Raw genomic sequence first — 11,616 nt, forward strand, 5'->3', positions numbered from 1 at the left:
ACTACTGGGGACACTGCATCGGGGGACCACTACTGGGGGCACTGCATAGGAGGGACTACTACTGGGGGCACTATATAAAGGGCACTACATAGGGGGGGCACTGAGGGCACTATATAAGGGGCACTGCATATGGGGGACCACTACTGGGGGCACTGCATAGGTGGGACTACTACTGGGGGCACTATATAAGGGGCTTACTACTGGGAGCACAAGGGGCACTGCACAGGGGGATCACTACTGGGGGCCTGCATAAGAGCGACCACTACTTGGGGCACCATATAAGGGGCACTAATGGGGGCCTGCATAAAAGAGACAACTACTGGGGACCTGCATAAGGGGGGCCACTACTGGGGGCACTGTATAAGGGGAACTAATGGGGGGCTGCATAAGGGGGACCACTACTGGCGGTACTGTATAAGGGGCACTACTGGGGGCCTGCATAAGAGGGATCACTACTAGGGGCACTGCATAGTGGGGACTGCATTAAGGTGCATATGGAATGGAGAGGACTGTTCTCAGAGTGACGAGAAAGAGGTGTATGTCATGTTGACATGCCCCATTTTTCAGTGACCACGCCCATTTTTCGGGGCGCGCACATATGGGGTGGGGGGGGGGGGTCGCTTCATTTTTCAATTTGCCCTGGGCTACAAGTACCCTAGTTACACCACTGCTGGTGAGCTGTGTTTTTTTTTTTTTAAAAGACTAGAATGTATGTGTGTATGTTCCATTCTTCCCTTGCTCTGCTGCAGAAAGTCAGCATTATGTAACTGAAAAAAGTGCTTATAAGAATATGTGCTAGTGGTCAGATAATGGCCCTGATTCAGAGCCGGACGCTTTGACCAGAGCGCTCGCTCTGAATCAGGGCCCACCTCCATTAAAATGGAGCGTCCTCCTGGACGCTCGTATAGCTGTGGGTCACCACCCACAGCATATATGAGCGTGCAAAAAGATGGTCGTGATGGTCTTGACCATCGCGACCATCGGAACTGCGAGTGAAAGCCTGCGGTTGGGTTTCCCAACCGCAAGGCCAGGAGTGATTTTGGCTCTATCAGAGCCAAAATCACTCCCACTGACATCACTAGTGATGTCAGTGGGGCCGGCTTCAGATGATAGGCGTTCCCTTGGGAATGCCTCCGTCTGTCAGGCACGCCCCCGGCACGCCCACCAAAGGGGGCGTGCTGTCAGTCACCATCGACAGCACGCCCCCTTTGATGAGACACTCCGAGCGAAGGAAAGTCCTTCGCTCGCCGGGTCTCGCGCATGCGCACGACGGAGCTCCCTCCGTCGTGCGCATGCGCAGTGGGGAACATCGACCCACTTGCGAGCGTACTGCTGCTCGCGAGTGGGTCTGAATGACCCCCAATGTCTCCAGTGTTCATACTACGGGCCCGATTCTTTACGGATCACTATTGCGATCGCAGGTACGTAACTGCAAGCAGTGCTGCTGCAAAAATATGTTAATGTTTGTAACTGCTTGGCCAGCATAGACACGCCCACTACCGCTTTCTCACATCCGTAATACCTCACAGTCCTGCATATACATCGGTGACATCGAGTAACATCGGACCCTCACACAAAATTACAGCAGATCTGACCTGTCTCAGAAATTGCTAGTCTCGTCGCACGCAGTGAGTACTCAAGCTGTGAATGCCGTCGCAGTGGCTAATTTATGCACACCCAGGAAACGTCGTTCAAACGGACAGGCACACCTGTGTTTCTCTGACCACTCCCCCAAATGCTGACGTCCCATCACTCACTCTGCAATGGCATTCTCCATGCGTGTGTGATCGCAATGCTAACTTGCGCATGCGAACTGCAGTGCATACACATGCGCAGTACGCACAATCAACCGATCTGTGGGGGTCATTCAGACCCGCTCGCGAGGGAAGGTCGCTCGCAATCGGGTCGATGTTGGGCGAATGCGCATGCGCACGACGGAGTGAGCTCCGTCGTGCGCATGTGCGAGACCCAGCGAGCGACGAGGAAGTCGTCGCTCGGGGTCTCGCACCAAAGGGGGCGTGCTGTCGATGGTGAGTGACAAATGGAGGCATTCCCACGGGAACGCCTACCGTCTGGGTCCGGCCCCACTGACATCACTAGTGATGCCAGTGGGAGTGATTTTGGCTCTGATAGAGCCAAAATCACTCCAAGGCTTGCGGTCACCGAGACCCTACCGCAGGGTCTCGTCGCAAGCCCGATGGTCGCGATGGTCTTGACCATTGCGACCATCATCATGGATGCTCGCTATAGCTGTGGGTGGTAACCCACAGCTATGTGAGCGTCCATGAGGCCGCTCCAAAAACAGGTAGGAGGGCCCTGATTCAGAGCGAGCGCTCTGGTCAGAGCGTTCAGCTCTGAATCAGGCCCTGTGTACGCAGTTGCACTTGTGATCCATGCTGAATCAGGCCCTATATTCATAACATTTACATACTAAGTAGGAAAAAGTAAATTCAACCATTTCCGACCTACAAATAGTTAAACACACTGTGTATATTAGACGTATGCAGGAGGTTAGCGTATTAAGTGGTTTTGGTGGCGAAGAGCACATCATTATACTTACTCCGAGTCTGTCTGAGAGGAAATGCATTTATTTGTGCTCTGCAGGACAGGAAACAAAAAGTTTTCTTGCTTTTCACTGACTGCAGAGAGCTAAAGTGCACTAACCCATGTCTGTCAGGAAACAGATTACTGTAAGCTGTGCCGTGCCAGATTGTGATACATACATGAGCATTTTGTGCCAGGTAGTTGTATGGTAATAATTGCTAGTGGACAGACTGTGAGCATGCTGTATTTGTGTCACATTGAATTAGAAAAAAACAACAGTAGCAACACATTTAAACTTGAGTGAATATAGACTGGATTAGTCTCTCAATAACTACTGTTTTTAATTGAGCACATACAAAATATCTAGTAGGGGTGGTCATCGGTGGGTCAACCATCGATGGATATCATCAATTATGTAATCCAGTGATTCCCAACCTCGGACCCCAAGGCACACTAACAGTCCTGATTTTAGGGATATCCATGCTTGTGCACAAATGGCTAAATCAATATAACTGAGGTACTAATTAAGTCACTTGTGCTCCAGTATGGCTATCCCTAAAACCCGAACTGTTACTGTGCCTTGAGGAACGTGGTTGGGAACCCTTGATGTAATCAGTGGTTAACATAGATGGAATTAAACCATGAACGGTGATTTATCGATGGTTTCAAACACCAATGGTCATCCCTGCTCTATTACTCACCAGACAGCGGGCAAATCAGAGGTGGAGACAGGACTTTGTGGGTCACGTCGGGGCGGAGTTAAGCTCTGTGGCCTTCATTCAGAGGCGGCCGTGCGGTCGTAGACTGTAAACTGTACCCATTAGGAAAATCCCATTCTACAGAGCTACATTTTCCGGTGCATTAAAAGCACCACTTTAGTTTGGAATTCTCCATTGAGTTTATAACACATTAATTTCCATATCACTCAGCTTCAGTGGCGGACTGAGCTGGGGGGCAGGGTGCCTTCTGCCCCCCGGGCCTGCACAATTTTAACCCAGGGGGCCCGCCAGCTAACTGCATCCATATACTGCATACACATGACGGCCACAGCTCCGCCTACCCTCCTGGACGTTCCGGCTCAGTGCTGCATACTCTTATTAGCAGCAGCCTGCCCGGGGCTTCTGAGGCCCCGCCCCCACACTGCAGGCACCGCCCCCTCCCACGACCCCCCCTCCTGTCATTTTCAGGCAAGTTTTCTTCATTGTGATTGCTGCCGGGAAGTTGCTACTACTGGCAGTTGGCAATATAGCAGGAGAAAAAACAGCCATGCCTGGGAAGCTCCCAGCAGAGCTCAAGGAGGTGGAGCTTCTCAGGCTCTGCCTCCGGGCATTGTTGCGATGACTCCTGTTTAGACTGGAAGACCAGCAGTGACTGGCATCAGGTAAGGATTTATTTTTATTTTTTTTAAATAGTGCTGCTAAGGGGGGATGCTTGTAAATGCTGCTGGTGTTAGTAAGGGGGGAGGGGGGAGTGTGTAACTGGTGTTGGTAAGGGGGGGATTGTGTAACTGGTGTTGTGGTGTTGGGGAGGGGGGAGTGTGTAACTGGTGCTGGGGTGTTGGGAAGGGGGGGGTGTGTAACTGGTGCTGGGGAGGGGGCAGTGTGTAGCTGGGGTGTTGGGAAGGGGGGGATTGTGTAACTGGTGCTGTGGTGTTGGGGAGGGGGGAGTGTATAACTGGTGCTGTGGTGTTGGGGAGGGGGGAGTGTATAACTGGTGCTGTGGTGCTGGGGAGGGGGGAGTGTGTAACTGGTGCTGGGGTGTTGGAGAGGGGGGAGTGTGTAACTGGTGCTGGGGAGGGGGGGTGTGTAACTGGTGCTGGGGTGTTGGGGAGGGGGGAGTGTGTAACTGGTGCTGGGGAGGGGGCAGTGTGTAAGTGGTGCTGGGGAGGGGGCAGTATGTAAGTGGTGCTGGGGTGTTGGTAAGTGGGGGGGAGTGTGTAACTGGTGCTGGGGTGTTGGGGAGTGTGTTTCTAGTGCTGGGGTGTTGGGGAGGGGGAGTGTGTAACTGGTGCTGGGGTGGGTTGGTAAGTGGGGGGGACTGGTGCTGGGGCATGTTGGTAAGTGGGGGGGAGTGTGTAACTGGTGCTGGGGTGTTGGGGAGGGGGGAGTGTGTAACTGGTGCTGGGGCGGGTTGGTAAGTGGGGGGAGACTGGTGCTGGGGCATGTTGGTAAGTGGGGGGGAGTGTGTAACTGGTGCTGGGGTGTTGGGGAGGGGGGAGTGTGTAACTGGTGCTGGGGTGTTGGTAAGGGGGGAGGGGGGAGTGTGTAACTGGTGCTGGGGCGGGGCAGTGTGTAACTGGTGCTGGGGTGTTGGTAAGGGGGGAGTGTGTAACTGGTGCTGGGGTGTTGGTAAGTGGGGGGCAGGGGCTGGCTGGTGAATTTTAGCCTGGGGGGCAAGCACACACACCAGCCCATGAGCAGTGACTCAACCTTCCCCCTCTCCCTACCATAACTCTAACCCTCCCTCCCCGGTGCCTAAACCTAACCTCACCCCTAGTTTCTAACCCTAACCTCCCCTCCCCCTCCCCTCCCTGCACTCGAAAAAGCATCAGTTACACACTCCCCCCTTATCTACACCACAGCACCAGTTACACACTCCCCTTCCCCCACAGCACCACAGTACCAGCTACACACTCCCTCCCCCCACCAGTGGCGGACTGGGCCCCCCCGGGCCGGCACAATTTAAGCTCAGGGGGGCTGCCAGCTGACTGCATCCATATGCTGCATACACATGATGGGCCGGCACTGTAACCTCATCCCCGAGGGGAAGGATTGGAAAGGAGCGCCACGCCCGCAACTCCGCCTCCCCTCCTGTGCTCAGTGCTGCATACTCTTGTTAGCAGCAGCCTGCCCGGGGCTTCCGAGGCCCCGCTGATGCTTTTTCGAGCACAGGGAGGGGAGGGGGAGGGGAGGTTAGGTTTAGGAACTAGGGGTGAGGTTAGGCTTAGGCATCGGGGAGGGAGGGTTAGAGTTAGGGTAGGGAGAGGGGGAAGGTAGAGTCACTGCTCATGGGCTGGTGTGTGTGCTTGCCCCCCAGGCTAAAATTCACCAGCCAGCCCCTGCTCAGCTTAGAGAGAACAAAGGTCACAGGTGAATATTTTTGCCAGTGTACTTCACCTGTATTTTCTTATTCCCAAAAATATTTTATTCCCAAAAGTAATGTACCCACCCAGTTGACATGTCAGTATCAACAGTCCCTGCTGCAATTGTATGGGCGGATAGCGGGTCGCCCAGACATGCCGACATTCTGGCTGCCCCTTCCGGGAGGAGGGCAGCCAGATCGGCAAAATCGGGGGGCGTGGCCGGGTGTTGTGGACGGATCGGGGGCATGGCCACACACTTGTGTCATTTTGGCCCCGCCCCCGCTACACGATGCCGATAATCCCGTCATTGTGAAGCAGGGGGCGGGGCCAAAATGATGCGATTCGGCATGAATCGCGTCACAGCCCCCCCGCTTCCTGGGGATTCTCGCTGATCGCAGGATGGGACAGGAGGGGTCGGCAGCTTGCGGGAGACTTGCCTGCCTTCCCGGGAGGCCGGGAGCGGCACCCGATTTTCGGGAGGCTGCTGACCAAATCGGGAGGGTAGGTAAGTATGGGGTCGCCCGTACACACAGCCAGATGTACCGATATATCTGCAAGATATATCAGCATTAGCTGTGCTACAGGGCCGACCTGAAGTCTGTGAACTAAGGGCCTGATTCAGAGCCGCTCGTAAGCGGACGCTCGTTCGTTCGGAGCGATGTTTTCCCAACTGCGCATGCGTACGGATCGTAATACGCATGCACGAACCAGTCAGTGCGGCCGAAAATCGTTTGTTCGCTAAATAGCGAATGCCTGCTAATATGAGTGACAGGAGGAGGCGTATGTGGGTGGTAACAGGGGAAGGTGCTTGAAAACGGGGAGTGGAGATCCGAACGCAGGCGTGCTTAAAGGTCAAAAAGGGCGTTTTATGGGTGTGCATAATTAATACAGCAGCATCATTGACCACGTCACTGGGTTATTTTACAGTCAGAACTGCTCGCAAGATTGTGGTAGGAAAAACCAACCACAAGAATAGCGAACAGTTCATACGCTGTTCGATGTACTCGATTAATCTAATAAATAGCGGACATGACGTAGGATGCGAGCAGCCAGGGGGCGTAGTTATCCAAAAAACGACCGCAAGTTTTGTTCGCTCGTTCAGACTTAGAGGCGTGAACAGACCGCAAAGAGCGAACGGTTCATTTGAATAGCCACCCCTTTTTCCTGAATAACCGTCCGCAAATTGCGTCCGGCTCTGAATCAGGCCCTAAGTCATTCACAGGCATATCGTGTGTACACACCCGCCAATGCACTATGCAATATGTTGTTGATCAGCTAAACGAACGACTTATCACATAGTGTGTACCCAGCATTATTGAGAAAGCATTCAGGGCTTCATTCAGAGGCGGCCGTACGGTCTACGACCGCACGGCCGCCTCGATGTTTGTCCAGTGCGCATGCGCACGAGGGAGCCGGTCGTAGCAGGTCTCTTTCCAAAGGGGGCGAGCTGTCGATGTTGATTGACAGCTCGCCCCGTTTGGAAGACGGGCCGGGGGGGGTGGCAGCCCAAACGGAGGCGTTCCCATGGGAACGCCTGCCATTTGGGGGAGGCCCCACTGACATCACTAGTGTTGTCAGTGGAGAGCTTCCGGCTCTGACAGAGCCAGAAGCTCTCCGGGGCTTACGACAAGTGAGACCCTACCCTAGGGTCTCATCATAAGCCCCGATGGTCGCGATGGTCTATGACCATCGCGACCATCACCCTAGCGGTCGTTAGAGCTGTGGGTGTAAACCCACAGCCTAACGACCGAAACAGAGGCGGCCGGTCAGGATGCAAGCGGCCGCCCAGTTTCTGAGCGACCACTTGCATCCTCCGACCGCCTCTGAATGAGGGCCTCAATGTGTAGTTCTCAATGAAGGCAAAACCTTTGTTTTTCTCTGGTGGTGGCCCTAAGGTTTCAATATTCAGAATATCTAGAATGGCTGAGAAGAACTTAATCAAACTTTTATTTTAATTAAGTGACAATTTGTGTCTGATATCTTTGGCTCCACTATATTATTTCTTTCACATATAAACAAAACCTAAAAATTGAGAAATACTGCATTGCATATATTTTTCACATGGAATTTGTTCCTTTTTAAATGTTTCCAACAATTCTAGTTCCTTCTTAGACACTAGTAGAAAAAGAAGCAATATTGAAATTCAATTACCACCTAACTTGAAGCCTCCTTGACTTCCAGCTGCCCTGGAGAAATACCAGTCTTTATTTAAAATCATGCAGCTCCATCTCAGGCTATAAGGTGGATTAGATAGCGGCACTGTACATATTAGGTTTCAAATGTAATAGGGTGCACGTTTTTTATGCGAGGCAAATTCGCACATTCTCGCACATTTAGAATGTGCGGGTTTGTCCCGCAACTTGCAAATGTAATAGATTGCGAGTTTTAGTCCCATTTTGATTCGAATGTGAGTCAAAATTGTGGGAAAACTTGCACCTTGTAATGTGACTTTCATTACAAGGTGTGAGTTACACAGAGGCATGTACAAATCAGTGAGATCTGTGCATGCTTCTTTGTTAAAAAATTTGAAAATGTAAAAAATTTAATTACGTGGGGTTCCCCCCTAAAAGCACAACCAGAACTGGGCTTTTCTGAGCCAGTCCTGGTTGTGAAAATATGGGGTAAAAATGAGTAGGGGTCCCGAGTAGGGTTCCCCCATATTATCCACAACCAGCATCGGACTCTTTCTAGCAGTGGTGTAATGCCACAGCCGTGAGACCATATATTCACCAACCAGCACCAGACTCAGTGAGCCAGTCCTGGTTGTGGAAATATGGGGTAAAAATGAGTAGGGGTCCCAAGTAGGGTTCCCCCATATTATCCACAACCAGCATCGGACTCTTTCTAGCAGTGGTGTAATGCCACAGCCGTGAGACCAGCTTCACTTGATCCCCCGGCCAAAGCATTGTCTTATCACCCCACGCTAGTCAGCCCAGACCAGGGAACCCTGGGGAGGTGGGGAACCCCCCAATAAAGGGTTTCCACCTCTTCAGGGCACCCCAGGCCTGGGCTGATAGCCCGGGGCTATCCCCGACACCCCTGGGCGGTGGGTGCCAGGTTGATTGTGTAAAATGTAGATGAAATAATATTATCTTTTACAGTAGAACTAGAGGTCCCAGGAAGCCTCCCCCGCATGCTGGTACTTTGAGAACCACAAGTACCAGCATGTGGGGCATTAAGGGCCCACTGGTACCTCTAGTTCACCTACAAAATAAATATTACATTAAACACAGGACACACACTGTGAAAGTACATTTTCAAAATTCAGACCCTATTACACTTGGCCCCAGTAATTAGCTGTGTTCACTCCATGTTTCGAAATGCATAGATACAGAGATGTAACTAGACTTTTTGGTGCCCCGTGCCAGAGAGAGCATTGCGCCCCCCCCCCTCCATGTTTTAAATAGTGACATAAGATAGTGCACCTGAAAAAGGGCCATGGCTTTATGGGGAACGGCCAGGGAAGAGATAGGAAGCCAGGAGATGCTGGAGATAAAAGAAGTGAGAATGATAATAAACAGGAAAATTGAGAATAAAAATACCAAAGATAAGCTGCGGTCTTTGTAATGACCTGATTTTTTTCCAGTTTTAGCTATTTTATAAAGGATTTGCTTGTGTGGTTACATTTGATAGATGTCTTGCCATTCTCTGTACAATTTGCAGGCAAAATCCAACACAATTTTTTTCTCTCCTTGTGGAAGTTGAAGCAAAAATTCAGCCCAAACCCTGCTCCTTCCATCAGCTTCTGAGCCTGATGCAGTGGTGTACGCAGTGTTAATGTTTGTGCAGTTGAGCGATTTTTTGCTACTGCACACACACTTAAAATCTGAGAAACCCCCTACAGTGCAAGTGTACCAGTGAGTGTACGCAGAGACCGCTGTTGCAAAAAGAGTTACTTGTAATGGAGCAACGATGGTGGACAGCCATGGGCGTTCCTGGGAATTGTGTGTGGAAGTAACCTAAAGTGAACTCAAAAAAGGCTCATGGGCGTGTTATGGGAGTGTCAGGGGTGTGTAAGTGAACATGGCTGCGTTCTCAAAAATAGAGCCACAGCTAAAAAGTCCATTAGAGAAGGTTCAGAAGCAGTAACTGCACCAGTCATAGAGCATCGCAAGTGTTGATGGTCATCGTGATGATAAGCTGATGATGGAGTGTTTGAGTTCAGCAGCGGATTTCCACTGTCCGCGGACATTGAAAATGGTGGAGGCTGAGACTGGCATTTGCATGTCATTGCAGCAATGAATCCAAAAGAAATCGCAGCCACGATGGCATTAGTGCCCACTTATGAATTAGTTCCTCAGTTACAAAAAGGCCATTTGTCTGAAAACTGTTTCTTTATGCATAGATGACATTTCTCAAGTTTCCTCTAATAGGTTTCTGGATCATTGGGTGCGATGAAGTGGTGTGGTCAAGGTGTCATTTGATAAACTTAAGTTGTGGAACCATGGTTTGCTTTTGAGAGCAGCAGTTGCCTCCTTTGTACACTTTCATGTACTGTATACCACTTTTGTTCAGTAGGAGTGTTTTATTGCTGTGGAGTGCCTTGATGTCTCATTGGTTGATGTCTGCCAGATGTCATATTGGCGCTAAGGATCCATGTGGTTGTAGTTGGGGCAGAGGAGTGGGGTTGCTAGGAAACATGAGAATGGTGTTCTAAGTAGGACTCAAACTGTATCTGAAGGGGTCTGATTAGTGTAGAGATCTTCCCAAATGTGTTTGGCTTCTTCGGGGTATTCTTTTGGCAATAGCTTCACTACTTTCTATTTTACTGCAGGTACAACTTGTTAAGCCAGGAATGTGCAGAACTCCCGATGAGGAAAAGGAAAGACGAACTGGTGAAATCAATGCAATAGGCTAAGTTGACAAAAATGGTGGAAAATCACCTGAGTCACGGGGTAGGGGCACCTTTGGCTGGCCAACAAATAGTCATGTCATGGGGCCAGTGGAGCTGAATAGAAGATTGAGAGGGAAGAGCACAGTTAGCGTCAGTGGGATGAGAATATGGCTGCCCAACCAAGAGTAGCAGATGTAATTGGAGGTGTACTAATGCAGACTTCTACTGGCTAGGGGAAGTAGAGAGATCTTCATACATACTGGGGCAGAAGGCAAGAGCCACATAAGATGAGGATGCATCAAGCGTGAGTCCTGCTGTACTGGACTGCAGGTGCCAGGCTGTGATAGATAGAGAGTCCAGTTGGGTAGCAAAAAAGGCCACAAGTGTCATACCTCAACAGCAAAAAATATTGTCACAATTGGGACACTCATCTGCACTGGAATAAATAATTGTATCTAATCATCAAGAAATACTTGTTAGTGTAAATAAAATATAAATCTTTATTTACAAACATAACAAATTTAAAGGCAAATTATAAAACTTAAATCCATAATTTAAGTAGACAAGCAGATTTTAAGTAATTACATACCAGTAAGGAGAGTACCCATATTTCATAAACAGCGACCATGAGACAAGCAGGAAGGCCATGTTGCTAGCCATATGGAAGAAAGCAGATGCCCCGCAGCTATAAATGGTGACCACATCCCTTTGTGACAACCGATTTCAAATACTTTTACAAACAAGTTATTACATTGTAACTAAAGGTGCGCACACACTAGACGACTTGCAAACAACTCAATGGTCATCCAGATTTCCTTTGAACTCCCAGACATACGATCTAGTGCAAACACACTGTGCAATCTTCCAAATGACCAAACGATATATCGTGCGTCGTTCAGTCATTTGGTCATATCGCCTGATCGCCCGGTAGTGCGTACACACTGCACGATTTAAACAAAAATTATTAATGAGATTGTTAGGTTGAGTTGCATGTAGAGGCGACCTGAAGATGCGAGGGACGACGCCACGGGAGCGTGCATAGTGCATACACACTTGATGATTTGAACGATTTGACGTTCCGATGCGTCAGAATCGGGCAAATTGTTAAAAAAATCGTCTAGTGTGTACACACCTTAAATGTAATAAACTTCCAATT

Source organism: Taudactylus pleione, unplaced genomic scaffold (assembly GCF_031769625.1).
Source record: "Taudactylus pleione unplaced genomic scaffold, aTauple2 ptg000053l, whole genome shotgun sequence".
Taxonomy (NCBI): domain Eukaryota; kingdom Metazoa; phylum Chordata; class Amphibia; order Anura; family Myobatrachidae; genus Taudactylus; species Taudactylus pleione.